The following is a 17269-nucleotide window of genomic DNA, read 5'->3' on the forward strand; positions in this document are numbered from 1 at the left end:
CAGTACAAGGGTGTAAGCATATTCTCTCTTCTGTACTTGTTGATTTCTTTTCTGTGAACTATTGGGGGAATTTTTAAAAAAATCTGTTTTCCATCAACACTTATGTGTTTATTGTCTTCAAATCCAAAAGAACTGTTTGTCCTTTGGCAACACACAGGGGTGGTCCAAATTATCAGGGGAATCGCTGAGCAGGTCTGGGATCACATGTGGTGCCTGGGCTGCAGAACTGTCATGGCCTTCAAGATGGCTGGTACTTTGCAGATGAGGGCTGTCTCCTGATGCCCCCTTCCAGCTGACATTGCCCCCCTAAACTGACACTCCTTTCCCAGATTGCATCCTTTGCCAGGGATAATGGACTCTTTCTATATTAGTGTTCACAGTAAAAAGGCATTGCTGACATGTGCCTGCATAAGACTGGTACTCCATGATGGCATGGAATGAGCCCCTGCTGGCCTCCCGAGGGGTGGTCAGGTGATCCTGGGGGGAGATGGTGGGGCTTGTTTGGCCACATACAGGCACGGACCTATGGAACAGCACTGGCCTAGCATGGCTGGCGCAATCCCCACACTGGAGGGGAGGCAAAAGGCAGCCCGAGGACTGATGTTTCACCCCTACAAATGAGGGACAGAATGGGGCACCGTGGTGGTCTATCGTAAAGGCAAGGGTGCTGCTCCACAGTCCCTCTACGCTCCACTTATGGTAGCAGCTCCCTTGCATCCACCATGGCACCCTCGCTCCTACACCAGTAAGAGGCAATGCTTATCAGAAACCAGGGCCCTAAAGACCACCCCCTTCCCAGAGCAGCCGCACACACACCTCATACCACTCACTGGCCCCTTCCCCCATGTGAGCAGCACACAGTGGGCAGCAGGGTGTGTGGCTGGGGATCTTTAGGATGCCACTAGACCCCACGATGTTTTGCAGCTGACAAGAACAAGTTCCAGTGGCACCAGAAGGACCACCCATGGCAATCCCAGCATGGCCATCCCTGTGATACCCCTCACATCCCTGTGTGAAGGGGCAGCCCCAAAGGGAGGTCACAGATGAGAAAGAAGGGTACGGAGCTAATCTTACCCACTCACAAACTGGCAAGCGCAGTCGAGGAAAACACTAGACTTTATTAAACAGTAAATCATGAAGGGGTCCAATGGGTGGGCTTAGCACCTCACTCTGTCCACTATGACCCCAGGGCCTTTGTGAGCTGCTCCCAGGGGCCTGGTGGAGGCAGGTGGAGCTTGTCTTGGCACAGCATGGGTGAGGCAGACTTGCTGGTCAGGAAGCTGGGCAAGACAGGAAGCTCTGCAAAACAGGCCGGAATCAGAGACTGAGCGGAGTGGCAGAAATGGCAGTGGTCATGCTTCCAGGTCTCCCTGTTGAATCACCACCTGCACAGATGGGAAACAGAGGCATGTGCCACGATGGCAAATGACATGGATGTAGTGCTGGCCACATCCATGCCTGTGGTGCCCCAGCAGGTTCTGCAGTCCCACCCCTGTGGCACATTTTGCCTGGAGGTGCATGCTGTAGCCATTGAAATGATACTCACCAATCCCGTGAGGGAGTGACTCTGCAGCTGCAACTGATTCGTCTACTGCTGCTGCTGCTGCACAGGACTTTGGATCCTGAAAGGCAATGGGTCCCACAGTTGCCTGGTCAACTGATCCATGGAGCACAGTGGGGCAGCTTCCAGGCACCCCACCCCACAGTCGTGCTATCCCCTACCTGAGGGGGGTGCTAACAGCAAGCACCCTGCCCCATCTCAGGCATCTTTTATGAGAATACTCTCCCTGGAGTACGCCCGATCCCATGGTGCCAGCAGGCTGGTTTGGGCCAGTTCATACACACCACTGGTCTTGGGAGTGTGAGCCGGCTTTGAGGGGGTGGCACCCAGCCTCATAAGAGAGAAACAGGGAAGGTAGATTCAGACTCCTGGTCTAGTGTGGTCCCTCCTTACCTGTCAGTGAGCGATCAGCCCTTCGGCTTGAGGGTCTGGAGATGGAGGATCTGCTGGGGTCTGGAATCAGATATGTCAGCCACATTCTATGGACTTGGCCCTCCCTCTGGGTGTTTAGTGCTAAATGTTCCCTCAGTAATGCTAAATGCCTTCTCTGTACCTCTCCCCCGCCAAGGTGCAACACTTTGTGCTCTTAAGCCCACACTGCAGTGAGCCCTGAAACAGAATCCTGTGCCATGTTCCCCATCGACTTAGCTATGGGGCACCCTGGCTGGAGATTATGTAGGCAGTGATTGGGTTCTGGGGAGGGATATGATTGGCTGTGGCAGCAGTGAGCATCCTGTGCTGGGGCAGAGATTTGGGGCGGGGCTGCATGTGTGTGGGGGAGTGCTTGACCTTTTCTGATGCATGGGTGTCTATGGGTTATGCCATTTTTTTGCTGGCATAACTTCCCACTGGTGTTGGGAGTATTCCTGGCAGGAGTTGCTTAAGGAGCTGACTAACTCCAGTCATGCCACTGGGTCCACTCCTTCTTGCACTGGTGCAGGGGCATATGCTGATGTCTCACCAGAAGGAGACCATAGCAGGGATGAGCCACTTGCTGGGCAGCACAATGATGCTGCACCCACGCCACTCCGTTTTCCACTGGCATATCTTGGAGATATGCTGGCATAGGGCCTGGTTGGCTCCCTAAGCACAAATTTAGAAGGATGTTCGCCGCTTTGGGAACCCTATCTAGGTGGAAAGGCAGCATAGAAATGTTTTAAATCAAATAAATAAATAATTCAAAATAGCCTCTGAATAAATATTTCTCTTTGTCACCTTTAACTTGCTCAGGCATAAAGAAGATGTCTAATTTAAGTGCAAGTCATTTAAAACTAGGCATAATATCTATAGCAACAATTTCTCTTCCTGCAACTGAGAAAGGAAGAGCAACATATTTATACGGTGTCTCTTAGATAATGTAAATTCTGCATGAGACCGATTAGAACATAACATAAGAAGAGCTCTGGAGCAGACCAGTAACCCATCTAGTCTAGCATCATGTTTCACATGGTGGCCAAGCAGTTGCCCTAGGATGAACAAATAAGAGACCAATGCCTTTGTTGATGTTGCCTCCAGCCAACAAAATTCAGAGGTTTTTCTGCCTCTGCATTTTGCTATACATGTGTCCTGCAGTCCTATAAGACAAGTTCTGGGTCTATGTATGGCAATTGCTCCTGTGACTTTGACGTCTGAGCTTAATTGTAATGTCTCTTTGCAAAATCCCTCATCCTTCAGCCTCCACAGCATGCTTCAGACATGGGATCAACTGCAGAAAGCCATCATTTCCTTCTCTGCTGATCTTCACCAACATGTCAGTTAAGTCCATCACCCTGGGATTCACTTCAATATGCCAGCCCATTCCAGTAATAAATGGAATCCTTTCATGGTGTATAGTTCTATCTACAGAACAGCATAGCAGATAACATTAGGAAGACCTTTCAGATCTACTAAGCTCCACACATTTGCTGAACAACTTTGTACAAGTATTCAACAAATTATTTCCCCCACAGTGAGAACTAGGCAGCTCCACCAACTTTGGCTGATTGTTTGGAAGGTACACGTTCCTTGGCAGCCCATTGTAGAGTACTCTTGGTTAGGTTACAAGCAGTAAGAGGATGAACAAAGTGTGTAGAATACTTATGCCACCCTAAGCATTGTAACATTCTTCTAAGCCCACTGACTTCAACAGACTTAGAAGATTGCAACTCTGCTTAGGGTGGCACCTTAGTTGCAAACCCAACTTTGCTATTATGGAACGTGCCAACTAGCTCTGATCTCATGAGCAGATGGAATGGTTGAAGATAGACTTCAGACCTGAGATAGACAGATATCGCTAATTACACCTGAAGTTCTGGACTATACTTGTTCAACCAAGAACAAGACCGTCTTACAAAATGTTTCATCCAAAAAGAGAGACATGATACAACCTTGGCATGCTTCAGTTCTCCATTTTCAAGTAAAACTATATTAGATAAACCATTCTCCAGCACCAGATGTGAATCTCTTATTATGTGGCTTTCGTCCCTTCTATCACAGAATCGCTCACCCTTGAAATCCATCCAAATGCAATACAGAAAATGATCTAATGCAACTAACACCGCTTTCAAGTACAATGATAACATCCAAGCATTGTGATTATATTTATTACTTTAGAGTTCAGTGCCAAAAAAGCAAACAAGATAATGGAAATGAACCACACCCTCTCTTGAAGAATTCTGAGTTGATTACACATAGAAGTCTCATTGTGGAAATCAAACTAAATCGAAAGTTATATAAGCAGTAGCAAGAGCTTCTCAATACATACCCTGTTCCCCAGACCTAGCCTTGTCAATCTCACTCCAAGATCTGTGAATTGTTCATCTTAAGTCGAGCGGTGGAGAGTGCCCTCAAGTCATAGCTGACTGGTGGCAACCCCTACTGGGTTCCCCAGACACTGCAAGGCAATTCCCCAGCTGATTTTCAAGCAATCCTACTTTTAGCTGGGAAAAAAATCTTTGAAAAGGATGAGCGTGGGCCTGTGCCATTTCTTCAAATGAGGCAAATATAAATTATTACACTTCTACTCCAATCCTTTCTCATTGCCCTTACAAGTTCCTTTGGCAAATTCTTTTCACACGCTACACTGCATTTGACTATTTCTTCCCCAGATTGTGCACCACACAGTGGTTCTCAATCACAGCTGAGATGAGAATTCCTACAGAATCCTCAAGTGTCTAAACATGCTGCATCCGCAACACAAAAAAGGAAAGCCTTCTCCAGGCATAAAACTTTGTTCGAATGCACTGAGTGTCATAGCATGCTTTGAGAAAAGGGGTCTAGGAAATAATTTCCTAAGAGCCATCTCACACATTACACAAAAGCAAACACAAGTACGCCACCAAGAATGTATGCAAGAGGAAATGACAATTAGGGATTGGCATGCAGCCAATCACAGCTCTCTGAGGAACACACCCATAAAAATTTGCAAAAGTGGCTATCACTCTCACATTTTACAGACACATGCTGCACTGATGTGTGTATTGGCCATTCTATGAGAATCAGTTCAGCAGACCATCTGCATAAACAACACAATCCCTTTCTTCTCCCAAAATGTATCCTTTGACAGAGGTTAGATCTATGGCAACATGAAGCAGGGCCTTTTAAATGATGGCACCAAAACATGGAACTCCCTCTTATGAGTTGCCCCCTGGAAACCTCAAAATTTGTAGATGGGCTATTCAAAATGTCCTCCTAAAAACTGTGAAAACATTTTTCTACCATTTGTTTAAGCCTATTAAGTTTTTAAAATTCTTGCAGCTGTTTTATTAATACTGATATTTAAGATCATCTATTGTGTGAACAGCTGTATATTTAAATTTTTGTCCTGTCATGGACTACTCTGATATTGTGTGGAAAGATGATGAGGATGATGACAACTTGTTCCCAAGCCCCACAGCAGACCCCTCCTGTAAGGCAGGTTCCTCAGACCCCCCTCAAAGAGATCCTGAACTGGCACTGCACGAAGCCAGCAGGGCCCTCAAGCGAGGAGGCCCCAGCATGGACCTGCTAGCCACCAGACCCACCTTGGACTCCTGAAGGATCCCAGGAGCAGAAAAGGCAAAGAGCTAGAGCTGAGGCCTGTTCCAGGTGCAAGAGTGTGTGCTTGGTGGCCTGAGGTCTCTCTCTTGCTGAGCAAGTGCCAAGAGAAACAGGATCTGGGACCTACTACACCTCATGAGTAGAAGAGCTAATTCAATTTCTGCAAAGAAGCCTAAGGTGGGACCAAACATCACCTGTAGGGGAACTCCCTAATAAGGCTACAGTGAGGCTGAAGCCAGTGTGGGATCAACTTTGCAGATTTGTTGGTGGTCTTGCTAGTAATCTGACTGACGTGGATTTTTAGAACCTTATTGTCTGACCCTTGGACTTTGTCACTGGAATATGTTACCTGATCCTGGACTGAGATCTTTAATGGACTTTGCTTCTGGATTAAGTTACCTGACCCTGGACGTTAACCCTAGCACCACTATTGTTGGGGACCCTACTGTTGCCAGGACTTGCTTATTGCCCGGTGAGCAGGACAGGTTCACAGGTTATTCTGTCTGCTGACCTCCACCCCTCCCGTTGCAACATACATCTCAGTTCAAGTCTCAGCTTGCAACTGTCTTTGCCTCCAGACTGACTCTTCTGTGGATCTGCCCTAGTACTCCATTCAGTTCCAGCCCCAGCCCTGCAGTTTTGACAAGAAATGTGTTATTCATAAAGGGAAGATCTCCTGTTTGCCTCCTGTTATTTCTATTGACCTCTGAATCAACCCTTAGTTCTCGTAGGAAGCATTACAAAGAATCTTGTGGAAATAGACCTTATTAGCATGCAATTATCTCTTTCCTTAAGTTCGCACCAATGGCAACTTAAAAGCTAATATTGTTTTCAGTGAAATGGGTTGGAAAACTCTACATCACATTGTTCAGCACTTCCTCTTCCCCAAGAGGAAGATTACTGGAGAGATCACTGCAGAGATCACTGGAGATTTATAGCATATTTTGAGCTGCAAAGGAGGGAGTCCCTTTTGGGATATATTCTTATATACCAGCCGGGGCATACTAATTTTGGTTGGCCTTGGTGCCTGTCAGCATTAGTGCTCATAACTAGAGATGGGCATGAACCGCATTACAAGCATCAAAAACCCACGAAAATGGTGATTGCACGATTGTGACCCGGTGGATCGTGATAGTCCACGGCCAACGATCCAGCAGTCGGGAGAGGCCTGGATCATGGTGTTCGGGCTCGGTTCGGGAATCCAGACACTCAGGTGCCAGCAATCTATTCCCCTGGCAATTGAGCCAGGGGAATGCCTGAGCTCTGTCTGTCCTCCTTCTGTCGCCCTGGAAACCCAAATGGAAGCCCAGCTTTCCTTGATGAGCAGGGCTTCCTTCCAACCATGGAGCTGCAAAGCAATTACAAGTTGGGAGAAGACACCCAGGGGAGGGATGGGGAAGGGGGTGTTCTGTAGCCATGGGCACTCCAATCTCATCCCTGCAAACCCTGATAGGCAGCTCTGACAGCCAAACACAGACCTCCTGTGTTGCTGAATGGGACCCATGCTTATAAATAGCCGTGGTCTCCCAGGCTGGGTTTCACTTTCTGCGAGCAGTGGAGTGGGACAGAGCTCTTGCATCAGCAACTGTTCCTGTATTGCTGGGAACAGCGGCGGGCCCCGCTGCGTTTCCCACGATCCACGATCCGGGTTCGGTTCAGGGACAGGAGATGGTCGTTGCTTTTTTGGGAATTCGAGATCGTGGTCCGCACCGAACCATGATCCGCTGGTTCAATATTTTTTTTTGGTTCATGCCCATGTCTACTCATAACCAACGACACCTCTCCCACAAGAAGGGGTGAGAGCTTAACTGTGACATTAGAGTGAACTTTAGACACTGTTGGTCAGTTCTTTGGCCAATAGTGTAATCCTGAACAGAGTTATACATCCATTGAAGTCAAAGAATGTAACTTTGTTTACTGTGAATCACCTAAGTAACTAGGGAGGGCAGCACAATAATGAGGGTGTCAAAGCTCCACAGCTTGCCCCCAGCCATCAGCACCAGGAGAGGTAATTGGTAGCCTTCCTGGGCCCATGCCGCCAGCAAGGGCCATATCATGGGCTGGACCTGGCTGGCAGCACTGCAGGTCGAGGATAGGGTGTGGGTATACCTTGCCTGGGGCAAAAAAATACCTTGCTGGGGGCTCAACTCTGTCAAACAAAGTCTTGGAACCACTCTGAAGGCCAAGGGACATCTCATAGCTTCATGAACCTTTTTAATGCTCTGCATGAGGTCTGAGAGATTGCCAGCCGAGCCTGTCCACCACATCCTCAGGGAAAAGGCAGAAGATGTTGTGAGAATTCTTTTTAAAAGCTGCAAAGGTTTATATTTGCAAAGTATATTAGAATTATGGGTTGTTCCTGAATAATATATTGCTAGACAAACTGACTTTCATGCAAACTGTTTCACCTGCCTTTTGTTATATCGTTAACTCTCTCCTGCGTAAATATTTGAGGATCCAGGTGTTAGTGTTTGTATGCTGCATTTACAATTCTATCATAAGCTCCTGACCTTATAAACTGAGATATATTTTAGCAGAAACTGGCTTTACTGAATATGGACAGGTGGTTTATTAATTTGGGGTCCTCTCAGGGAAGAACCAACCTGAATGGTCTTTTAATAGACCCCTTATGTCTTTCAGAAAGATTACAGAGAGAGGTGCTTCCTCACTCTCTTCTTATTCAATCTTGAAAGCATGAAACATCAAACGCATTATGTGACAAATTTTATTCCTCCTCAAACCTGGGAAATGAGAGCTTTGCTTTCATCTCCACTAATGACATGATCTTTGTTTTCATAAAAACAAAAAGGACTATATTGTTTGCAAGTTATCTTCTCTTTGTTCTTAAGATTAGCTTACAATGAATCATCAGAAAATTAAAGAAATGGTCTTGGCACACCAGTACTCAGCACACAAATGGGCATAGGAAAGTATTCCGGATGAATAAATTAGATCCTTTAAATAGATCCCCCTCCCCCCCTTCCCACAAAATTGGAAATGAGTAGTTGATTATATCCAGAACTCAGTGGCAAAAAGCTCCCAGGTTCCAAAGGAAGAGTGGCACCAGCCTCTCAGAAAGTTTTCTTAGCCCAAACTCTTTTATGAAGTTCAGGCAACAGGGAGGATTCAGTACAACTTTTAAAGATCACATTTGTTGATTCCACATTTTTATCCAACTAAAAACATCAGCTTGAATGCAATGTAAAATCTAGGAGCTTCTAAATGACTTGGGATTATCAGAGTGGAGTGTTCTACCTTTCGTTTTAAGTAAGTGTCCAATTTTTTTCAAATATAAAACATATCTGTGACAGAGGATCCTGCCCATAAGCTGGAACCACTAGCAATTGTCTTGGCCAAAACTTTGGATAAGATTGGATTGACTGATATCCCTCCCCCCTCCCCCAAATATTCAAGCATTTAAGTTTTCCTACCATATAATATTTTGGATCTAGATGGATAGCCTGATCTCTTCCTTTAAATTTAGGAAGGCTTTTCCTTCAACATACTTACAAACTATGGATCTATTTATTCATTTTTAACCCAGCCCACTCCCAGGAGTGGTGTGCATGATTCCCCTCCCATTTATTTCTAAAACAATTTGGGGAGGCAAGTCAGGCTGAAAGAGAGACTATCTAGGATTGCCAACAGGCCCAAAGAAAAAAAATGTTCTCTCCCTTTTACGAAGGTTTAATGTATGGAAATAGGCATCTGAAGCTTTTCATAGCATGATAAATTTCTTTTTCTAACTATTTTTAACTGCAAAGTGATCATAATAAATGCATCTTTTTTGATGTCATTGATTGCAAAACAATTATTGAATCTAGATGTATCCTTTCATGGACAGCCCTGATGGATACATGTTTGGTAATTTGTTATATCTGTAATTGAGGTACAATATTAATATTTGATTTTTTTTATTTGGAATCACCAATTATGTGTGAGAATGTTTGTTCATGTCCAAATGTCAGTAATTCAATTATTGTGCATGTGATCGACCAAAAGCCTGATCAACTAATTGGAACTTGACTCCAGTTATTCTGAAATTAAAACAAATGCCATGACTGCAGACCAGCCTTATTACATTTTAGGAAACAGCTAAAGATACCCCAGGGGTCACCTTATATCCACTGTCTCTTCTAGCACAAGATATACAATGTGAAAACAACTGTCCTTATCTGTAACACAAGCTCTACCCTAAAATAGCAATGAATAATGCCCGGATTGTCTGTTGATTAGTCAAATTATTCCCTGATGCGTTACTTATTTTACAAGAAAATTGTAACTAAGCAGCCAGAACTGTACTGTGGGACAGCATGCAGCATTTCAAACATCATTTTGTAGAGTTACCTTGATTTCTCCTTTCCCCCCCTTAATTAATACATTTTCATTTATTTATTTAATTCATTTAAACATTAAAATATTTTTAGTGTATTAATGTTTGCTGCCTGGGGGACCTTATTTTGGGCAGAAAGGCAGTATACAAATGTTTCAAATAAATAAAATATTCCATATTTCTCCCCAAAGCAGCTTACATCATTCTCCATTTTATCCTCACAACAACCCTGTGAGGTAAGTTAGACTGAGAGTGTGTAACTGGCCCAAGGTCACCCCAGCAAGTTTCCATGCCAGAGTGGGGATTTGAACCTGGGTCTCTCAGATCCTAGCCACTACACAACTCTGGCATTACATATGAATGCTTTAATGTAATGGAACATAGATGAGGTAATTTTTTAGTACAAGTTGTTAGTTCTGCTGGAAAACTGCATAGCCTTTCACAAATCAAGCCTAGTGGGCAACCTATTTTACAGCTTTATAATTTGAGTTGCTTTAGATGTCTAATTTGAGGGCCAAGCTACAAGTGACGAATGACACTTGAACAGCAAGTGTATTTCTCCCTGTTCACTTGCCCTCCACTCAATCCACTTGCCATTCAAGTGCCATTCATCACTTGTAGCTTGGCCCTGAGTTGCATGTCTAAACACATGCTATCTGGGGAGAGAGAAAGGGAGAAAGTGTGGTATAGTAGTCAGTGATGACCCTAGATGGGGGAGACCGCGCTGCAAATCCTTCCTCACTCAGTCCCAAAGCCTCATGGGGTCAATCACTGTCCCTCAGCCTAATTTACCTTACAGGGTGGTTGTGACTGAGAGGAAGCCACATATGCCACTCTAAGCTCCTTCAAGGAAGGATGAAGGGAAAATGTAATAAAATTGTCTGCAAAGCCTGAGAAAAAATTGGATCGGATTGGAACAGTGCATAAAAAGACCCCCGCTATAGCCGTGATTGGCATTATCTCTCCAGAGTCTCAGGAAAAGGGTCTTTCTAAGATCCTTTTAACTAATGATACCAGGGATTGAATCTAGAACTTCTATGTCTGCAAAGCATCATGTGTCCTGCCACTAAGCTCTGGCTGCTCAAAGTTTACCATTCATTTCAAATTGACTGACCAAATATTGGTTTTTCTGTAATAGTAATAATTTGTGGATAGACATTCTGGAGCCACCTTATCTGTGAAGTCTTATTTCAAAATAGTATCCTGCGACAGAATGCTTTTGAGTTATACCAAGCGATGCTAACAATTCCAAAAGGGAGAAACCAAGATGATTAAGGGGTTGGAGCACCTTTCATGATGAAGGGCTGGAGTTTCTCGGACTTTCCAGTCTAAAAAAAAAGATGGCTATGGGGAGACAAGACCGAGATTTATAACATTACGTATAGGGCAGAGAGAGTGGATACAGAGATCTTTTTTCTCCCTTAGGGGCACAAAAAGAAACTGGAGGGAAATCGGGTCACGAAAGACAAAAGGAAATAGTTCTTTACTCAACAAATAAACTGTGGAATTCACTGTCAGTGGAGGTGCTGAGGGCCACAAGCACAGTTTTCTTTAGAAGTGGTGCAATGTTTTAAGTGTGTGTGTGTTTCTTTAAATGCTTGTTGTGTTATAAACGAAAAATGGGGGTGAAAAAGAGGGATGAGTGAGTGAAATGATTGGTTGATGACTGAGAGTATGGGAGGAGTTGAGAAGTGTGACTGGAGTGAAATATGATTGGACAACGGCAGGGCTCTTAGGAGGAGTGAACTGTGTGTGTCTCCACAAGTGACGCCTGACACAGGTTGGACACTAGTCAGCTTCCCTCAAGTTTTGATGGGAAATGTAGGCATCCTGGTCTTGCAGCTTGACTCTCTGACTGCTGTCCAATGGACCTTTCAACTGTCACTTGTCCAACATTCCGCCAAGCTGCCTGCATTTCCCATCAAAACTTGAGGGAAGCTGGCAAGTGTCCATCCTGTGTCAAGCGTCACTTGTGGTCCCGCTCTGAGAGAACAGTCTGGGCAAAACAGGCAACCTGTGTGGAAGCCTGAGGGGATTCCCATTCTAGTTCAGTTAGGCAACCTGTGTGGAAGCCTGAACTATGTGTGTCTGAGAGAAAACATTCAGTCTAAAGCAGGCAAACTGTGTGTACACTTGAAAGAGAAATTCTACGTATATCTGAGTAAGAGACTGGTCTGTCTAAATTAGAAAAGCTGTGTGGAAAGGCCTGAATAAATGTCTGTGTGGAGTTTATTCTCATAAAGAAGATCTGTGTGGAAAATTAATTTGTGTGACTGAGCCTATGGAAAAAAAACTTTAAGAACAGTTAACTCTCTTTGAAACCATCAAGCTTAAGAAATAATGTGAAACCAATACGCTTCATCCAAAAATAAAAGTTTGTGTTTTTGTTCACCCCAGAATGTATGTGATTCCTATATATCCCATTCTTAGCCTGACACTTGGGCACATTATTCAGGGGGAAATTTAAATTAACTAATTTAGAATATAATTCTTAGTGGCAGCATTATCTACCCAGAGGGTGTAAGAAGAGCGTTAAAGGCAAAATCTAACTACACAACAGAAAGGGAGTAGTGACAAGGGGTTAATAGAAGCGGTCCCTTAATGGCTTCTAGCTACAGTGAGTGAAGGGAGCCTCCATCTACAGCAAGACGTAGTAGAGCAGAACCACAAGTGACAAAAGGGACAGGTTGGACACTTGTCAGCTTCCCTCAAGTTTTGGTGGGAAATGTAGGCAGCTTGGCGGAATGTTGGACAAGTGACAGTTGAAAAGACCATTGGACAGCAGTCAGAGAGCGAAGCTGCGAGACCAGGATGCCTACATTTCCCATCAAAACTTGAGGGAAGCTGACAAGTGTCCAATCTGTGCCTTTTGTCACTTGTGGTTCTGCTCTTAGAAACCCAGTGCTGCAAGGAAATCCAGGGGAAGGCCTCGGCCTCTATGCCCTGTTTGTTTGACTGGCCAGGACAACTGGTTGGCTGGACAAGATGGACCACTTGTCTGGTGGAGCAGGGCTCTTATGTTTTTAACAAGCAGAAATGTATACTTGGCTATATACAACATATTTATGTCACCTTTAAAAAATAAATGCATGAATGCTTTTCTTGACTTTTTATTCTAAACGTCTCCCTTCTACCTAAAGGAAAAATCTGTTGCTACTGAATTTTTTTTTAAAGTTCTTTCACGGTCCTTGATTATTTAAGAATAAACCAATCTGGAAAATGAATTAGTTTCATTCTTATCCCCAATAACATCAAGAAAAAGAAACAGTCAACTTTGGTACATATAATTAGTCTCACTCTTTTACTATGTGAAATCAAATTATACCTGATCAGAGATTTTCATGCTTTACAAAAGCATTTTGCAACTTCTTTTGATATAATTTGTTCAAAAATTGACCTCATGCCTCAGTGATATATACTGGCAAAACACACAGTGATGAAGATAATTGCCAATACTAATTTGACCATAAAAATTGTAGACAACTGAGGTCATCAAAACAACTCAAACATGTTTTCATGGCATGGTGTGGAAAATCTTGTTTTATTTTGAGTCGATTGTATTCCACTATAAATATTTCCAAATCCTGTTCTCCTGACCTCCAGTCTTCATTAGAAAATGTACGAAGTTAAAGCAGATCTGATTCTAAATGCTTAAAAAGCGCTTTTTTCATTTTAAGCGAAATGTTGCATATACAAATAGGAAGCATTTTCAGAAAGAGCAAGGAAGGAACAAAATAACCATCAGGATCTGCCAAATGTTCTACTTCAGAGGTCTTCCCTAGCCAGAGCGCCATCAAATTCTTTTGATGAGATGACAACTGAAAATAAAAACCACTGAGATATTTTTCATGTGAAGAACAATTTTTTCTTTTGTATTCTGTTTCAGCACCTGAAAACAGTTGAAGTGCAGCCACCCTTGGGCTGTGTTCACACATGCATGTTCAGCACCTGAAATCCATAGCAGAAAAGGATCCCTTGGCAGGGCTAAACCCTCACACAGATTCTGCAGAGTGGATTTTGTTTTCCTACCACTTGACATGCCCTCAGCCACAGTACTTTGTTATATAGACACAATTCACACGCAGAAATGGCTGCAAACAACACAGAGATGCACATGCTTGTGTCAGCCAACCTTTAAACTTCTATCTCAGGAAATGAGAAGTCTACTAGCAACAGATACATTTAGACTTAAAAAGAAACAATATTTTATTTCCTGTCACCCATACTTAAAATGAGATTTTCAGAAAAACAAGTGTGCATTTAGCTGGATGTCAGGGAGCCTCTTCTAGCATTCCAGACAGCATTGTGAAATGTTTGCATCTATCGCACTATTAAGAGATGGGTTACCCGATCTAATGCATCACGCTGGGGAAGGTTGTTCATGCTAGACTAACAGGATCTTTTCCCCTTATTTTCCCTTTTGCATGTGTCAGGAATTGGTTTATTCTGTATTTGTGAGAGAGATCTGCACAAGTCCCTAACCTGCGCATGATGCAGCTGGTGCAAAAAAATACCTGCCAGAACTCTTTGCCCTCTAGACACCAGTTAGAGGGCAAATTATATGACTGTGGAGAGCTTTGCTTTTCACCAGTAGGATACAGTTGGGTTCCAGAATGATATGTGATGTGACTGCAACCTGGGTCAATAAGAATGATGACGCTGGCTGTTTTTGAAGGCGGATCACTAGGGAATTCACACCCTTCCTAAAACTTGCAGTACCAAACCCTTCCCACTGCAAGAAAACCCTGCCTCAGTAAACATATACAGAGAGAGAGAGAGAGAATTACTTCTCTAGCTTTTACAAATAAATGGGAGAGCCTATTTCTTACACCTTCTCTACACATTACTTGGGAGTAAACCCAGTTGAACTTCCTATTAAAACACACACTTGGGGGGGGGGGGTACAAGCCTGAAGCTGCTTGGGACAAGTTCGAAAGGCGCTTCCTTCTGAATGCGTTTGCTTTTGGATCTAGGTTCGCACAGCCCTTCTGCACTCGGGTCGGGTGGGGCAAGGTACTTCCGACCTACAAGCTGTGGGGCTAACCGAGGAGAGGCTGTTGCAGATCCCAAGCCGGAAAACCTGCCACGAGCAGAAGCAAGCGAGGGAGAGGGATCCAGCGTAACAGGGGAGGGGAGGGGAATCCAGCCTAGGGAAAGGGAGGAGAAGGCGGCAAGCTCACTGACCTGATCCGAGGGAATGCCCCGCTTCCTCCAGGAGAGGCTACATCGGAAGGAGCGAACCAGCCTGCAAAGTCAGATCTGACGCCTTCCCCGCTACTCCTGGAGCGGCGCCGGGGCAACAACGCGCTCCACACCCGGAGGCTGCCAATTGCTTGAGAGGCGTGGCCGAGCCTCCAGCCCTTCCAGGGAGGGGAGAGGCCGCCGCTGTCCAATCAGTGACCGGTTCCAGCTCTCACTGGAAGAGAATTCGGTCCGCTCTCCCCTGCACCCCCTCCCCGTGCTCGACTCTTGCACGCCTTTGGTGGAGATGCAGCTGCGCGGTTTTTGCCCCCCTTACAAAAAATTGGGTTGGTCTTAAGAGTGCAACAGGAGTTTGCGTTGATTTCAGAAGAAGAGGGTCGCTAGGACTTCTGTTTGCTTGTCCTAGGAGCCTTGTTTCCTAAATCTCAGGTGCGTGGGGTGGTATCACCAGTGGTTTCAGCACTAGGATGGACTTGCATGGTTTCGCTGTTGCTGGATCAGATGCTGATAAAGCGCAGGGGCAACGGGGCTTCCACATGGCAAGTTTCCATGCCCCAGTCCGTCAGCAGGGACCGTCCCCCTCCTCCCCAGGGCTGCCGTTTTTGCAGTTTTTTAAAATGGCAGTTGAATAATGTTATGTCTTAGTATAATTTTATACAAATATGGGGATTCCCAGCTCTCGTTGTTGTTTTTTTTTACAAAAGTCTCTAGCCTCTTTCATTGCGGAGATATAAAGAGAAAGGCATCTATCTGCAATGAAAGGGGCTAGATGATTTTTAAAAAATGAACCTGGGAATTGAGAGAATCGGGTGTGCAAGTTGTCTTCATACCAATATGGATGTAACAAAATTCCAATGCTGATCTAAAAAAAGAAGCCAAGGCAGGAGGAGGCAATGGCTTCTGTGGGATAGGGTCAGGGGAAATGGCTGGCATGTGGGTGGAATGCTTGAATCCCACACCCACACAACAGCCATCTAGACTTTATTGCACTCTTTTCCAAAACTTCAGAGTAGGTTTAAGATTGGAGAAAATCAGTGGAAAAACCCAGGAGGTGCACGAATACACCATGGTGTTGTGGGAAAGTGGGCAGGGGGACCCTGCTTCCTAAGAGCCTTGAACCCAGGGCAGATAATGTATATGGAAATGGCACCCAGGCCTGCAGAAGAATGAGGCAGTAGAATCTTCCAGTTCTTCTGTTAGGTTAGTCTGAAGCAGCAAAGTAAAAGAATCCAGTGCCATCTTAAAGACTAACAACATGTATTCCATAATGGATTCATAAATGCTTATCAATAAAAGTTAATTCTTAGAATAAATGTTGGAATAAATTTATTTATTTATTTATTAAATTACATTTCTAGACCACCCTCCCCGTCAGACAGGCTCAGGGCGGTGTAAAAACATACAATTTATAACATACAGTTTAAAACAATAAAAACATTATAAATAAACATTTAAAACATTATTCCATGTGCAATAAAATTTCTCATATGGCAGATATAAATATTAAAATTCAGCATTTTAGGTGCAGGGCTCAGTTCTTACATAATGACCTGCGTCACACTTTATGAGCTCCTGCATGGGTGGTGGAAGGTCTTCAGTGGTACGGTCAGCAAGAGGACAGCCTAGCCCCCACCAAAGGCCTGGCGGAATATCTCCATCTTGCAGGCCCAGCAGAAAGATAACAAATCCCGCCGGGTCCTAGTCTCCTCAGACAGAGAGTTCCACCAGGTCGGAGCCAGGACTGAAAAGGCCCTTGGTCTGGTAGAGACCAGATAGACCTCCCTGGGGCCAGGGACCATCAGCAACTGCTTATTAGCTGATCAAAGCGATCTCTGGGGAACATATGGGGAGAGGCAGTCCTGAAGGTATGCTGGACCCAGTCCGCATAGGGCTTTATAGGTCAACACCAAAACCTTGAACCAGACCCAGTACTCAACTGACAACCAGTGCAGTTGACGGAGGATAGATGTTATATGTGCCATGACTGGAGCTCTGGCAACCACTCATGCAGCTGCATTCTGAACCAGCTGCAGTTTCTGGATCAAGCCCAAGGGAAGCCCCACATAGAGCGAGTTACAGTAGTCTAATCTGGAGGTGACCATTGCCTGGATCACTGTCATAAGGTCATAGGTCAACAAGTAAGGGACAAGTTGCTG

General features: G+C 44.6%; 1 protein-coding gene across 1 annotated transcript in view; it reads right to left on the minus strand.

Annotated features, from left to right (window-relative positions):
* SERTM1 (serine rich and transmembrane domain containing 1) overlaps window positions 1–15184 on the minus strand; it is a 29244-nt gene extending 14060 nt beyond the window's left edge. The window contains exon 1 of the mRNA XM_054974800.1: window positions 15096–15184. The gene's annotated coding sequence lies outside the window, so the exon portion shown is untranslated. The remainder of the gene's footprint in view (window positions 1–15095) is intronic.
* Window positions 15185–17269: the final 2085 nt, after the last annotated feature.

Source organism: Eublepharis macularius, chromosome 3, assembly GCF_028583425.1.
Source record: "Eublepharis macularius isolate TG4126 chromosome 3, MPM_Emac_v1.0, whole genome shotgun sequence".
NCBI classification, from domain to species: domain Eukaryota; kingdom Metazoa; phylum Chordata; class Lepidosauria; order Squamata; family Eublepharidae; genus Eublepharis; species Eublepharis macularius.